General features: G+C 37.2%; 1 protein-coding gene across 2 annotated transcripts in view; it reads right to left on the bottom strand.

Moving 5' to 3' along the window:
- Nucleotides 1-3357, bottom strand: part of GMFB (glia maturation factor beta) — a 17113-nt gene that overhangs the window by 12010 nt on the left and 1746 nt on the right. The gene's annotated exons all lie outside the window — the stretch shown is intronic.

The raw sequence follows: 3357 nt of genomic DNA, 5'->3' as shown, positions 1-3357 counted from the left end.
CCCAACTGCCCTCCCCTGCCGGCCCAGTCACCCCTAACTGCCCTCCCCTGCAGGCCCAGTCACCCCCAACTGTCCTCCCCTGCAGGCCTGGTCACCCCCAACTGCCCTCCCCTGCCATCCTGGTCGCCCAAACTGCTCTCCCCTGCCGGCCATTTTGTGGTGGCCATCTTTGACCACATGGGGGTGGCCATCTTGGGGCGAGGGTGTGACGGTCAATTTGCATATTACCTCTTTATTATATAGGATAAAACCTGGATTTATTTTTGTGTCTCACAACTATGAAAAATATATAAACAAAAATATGAAAAACAAACACTAAGAATAAAAGCCAATAACATTTATATCTTAATTGACTATGGGACTTTAAAAAAGAGTTATTAAGAATTATGAAAGCAAAACCAGATTTAAACAATTATGAATAATTATTAGAGACTCTTCTCCAGAAAAATGGCAAGGAAATGATCAAAAGCACTCTTCTTTTAGTGGTGCAAATGTATCAATGATTGCAATCATGAGGATGGAAATCTTTCTTTTCTTTTTTTAATGTTTAAAACTTCGAACACATAAAAGTAGAGACTAGAATAGTGGGACCCTAAACACATAAAAGTAGAGACTAGAATAGTGGGTCCCTATGCACTATCACTCAGCTTCAACCGTTATCAGCACATAGCACAGCAAAGGCCAGAAATCATTTCAACTGTTTTTCAGTATGCATCATTAAAATAACAGTATGTGCCATTAAAATATTTCAGTATGCATCATTATCTCACCTGAAAAAAATCTAACAGTAATTCCAGTCTTAAATATTCAGAAAGAGTTTAAATTTCCCTCACTATTTTAAGGTGTGTTTTTTTTTTCATGTTGGTTTAAAAAGAGATCCACATATTTTAGTCTCTTTTCATGTATAGGTCCCCACCCCCATCCACTCTTCTTTTAAGAAAATCAAACCGTGCTGAGAACAATACTAAATACATATGTGTCATTATAACCCAAAAGTATTAGGGCTTCCAATTTTAAGTTACAATAAAAATCTACTAAAAGCCTATTTTTTTTACCCTGTGTTGGGTAAATTTAAAGCATAGGTTAAAGCAGAAGATAGTTATCCATTTTAAAAATTGTCCTTTAAATTCAGAACACTGGTAATATATAAGGTGTGACATACCTCAGGATATGCTACTATACAGTTAGAAAGTACATCCCACCCATAGGTACTATCCAATCAGGTTCCTTAGGAGTCATGTGTCCACCCTTTTAGTTCTCTTTAGAGAAAGAGATGCTAAATCCTATGGAGCTTCCTGAAGGTAGTATCCAACCCTAATCTTATTGTTTTCTACCTTCCAAGAAAGATATAGAAGTCAGAAAACAACAATTTCCATTCTCTTCTCAACCAAAGGTAGAACCCACTAGTGAAACTAATAAATATTTTAGATTTTTGTTTAGGCAAGGAGCAATTTATAAGACTCATTTATCTTCCAGCTCTGATACTAAGAGCTGCTGGTGCAATCCTGACATTCTAAGTATCAGAAACCAAGTATATGTGTGTGTGTGGGGGGGGGGAGTGGTGTTAGGGTGGGGGGAGGCATGTTGTGATTTAATTTATATATATATATGTAGCTTTTTTTTGTTTTTGCATTTACACCCCTCCCAATAATATAAGGCCAACAATTTCTTCCTACAAGTAAAAAGACCAATTCTAATTGCTTATAGTTAGTAGAAGAATTTAAGGATGAGTATAACACTCTGAAAACTTTATACGGTAATATGTAAGGTGTGATATACCATAGGATATACCAGTGATGGCGAACCTATGACACGCGTGTCAGAGGTGACACGCAAACTCATTTTTTTGGTTGATTTTTCTTTGTTAAATGGCATTTAAATATATAAAATAAATATCAAAAATATAAATCTTTGTTTTACTATGGTTGCAAATATCAAAAAATTTCTATATTTCAAAATGCTGACACGCCGAGCTCAAAAGGTTCGCCATCACTGGGATATACCATTATACACAGCATAACTATATTTTAGTCAACAACTTACCACATATACAATGGTAATCCCATAAGAGTAATGAAAGGCAGTGTGACTCAAGCACAGAGAAGGAACAAAAACATGGTACAAAAGGAAGTCGGTAGGAGCTGGACCACATAAAGCCCAGGGGGTCATATTAAGTATTTTGGTCTCTATGAGCAAAGGGAAGCCACTAAGGCAAGCATGTCAAACTCTCGGCCCACAACGAATATTTTTGCGGCCCAGCCAATATAATGGTATGTAAGAAACGTTTTAATAAAAATTTTGTAACTTATTTTTATAATATTATGTTATACATAATTATTAATAACAAACTACAACATTCGCTAATGACTGATTACTATCATCATGTTGCATTCATTTCCTTTACGCGCCTTACACGCAGGCGCGCCATTTCTCTCCACTAATACCCGCAGGGAATATTTTAGCAGCCGATTGCCACGTCATTAGTCTTGGACTGACTTATTTGGTGTGTGCAACAGGAAATATTTCGGAGAACAAGAAAAATAGGTTTACTTGCATCACGCTTATTAATTTGTGCAGTTATTCAGTGTCTGGTAAGTTAACGTTCAAGAAAAAATATTAACTTGTATTAAAATGTTCTATTATTTTATGTTAACGATTACTCATTTATTTCAGCTCTTTGTATTCAGCATGTCTCTATCGGAATAAAGCTATGTTTCTATGAAAATTGAAGCTTTTGGTTTTTTTGCAGCCCACATAAACTTAAACCTTGTTTATCTGGCCCATGTTAGCCTTTGAGTTTGACATGCTTGCACTAAGGTGTTTTAAGCAGGGTGGTAACAGAAAACATGATCAGGTTTGTATGCAGGAAACAGGCAGAGAGCCAGGATGAATAGAACAAGACTAGTTAACTGACAAGGCTAGGTCAGGTGAGAGATGAAAAGCCGCTTAGACAGGCTGATGAGGATAAAGAAAATTAGGTGAGCCCCAGCCAGTTTGGCTCAGCAGATAGAGCATCCGCCTGTGGACTGAAGGGCCCCAGGTTCAGTTATAGCCAAGGGCACATGCCTGGGTTTCGGACTCAATCCCCAGTGCGGGGCATGCAGGAGGCAGCCGATCAATGATTCTCTCCCATCATTGATGTTTCTATCTCTCTCTCCCTCTCCCTTCCTCTCTATAAATATATATATATAACAAAAGAAAAATAGGTGAATATCTCTAATAATAGTTAACATGTGTTAAACACTATGAGAGAAACATTATGCTATGTCCTTTACATGGATCTCCCTTTATGCTCAAAACAATCTCATGAGATGGGTATTATTATCCCCATTTTGCAAGAAACTAAGGCTTAGAGAA

The sequence above is a fragment of the Myotis lucifugus genome, unplaced genomic scaffold, assembly GCF_000147115.1.
Source record: "Myotis lucifugus unplaced genomic scaffold, Myoluc2.0 scaffold_191, whole genome shotgun sequence".
NCBI classification, from domain to species: domain Eukaryota; kingdom Metazoa; phylum Chordata; class Mammalia; order Chiroptera; family Vespertilionidae; genus Myotis; species Myotis lucifugus.
This window is presented reverse-complemented; position numbering and strand designations above follow the sequence as displayed.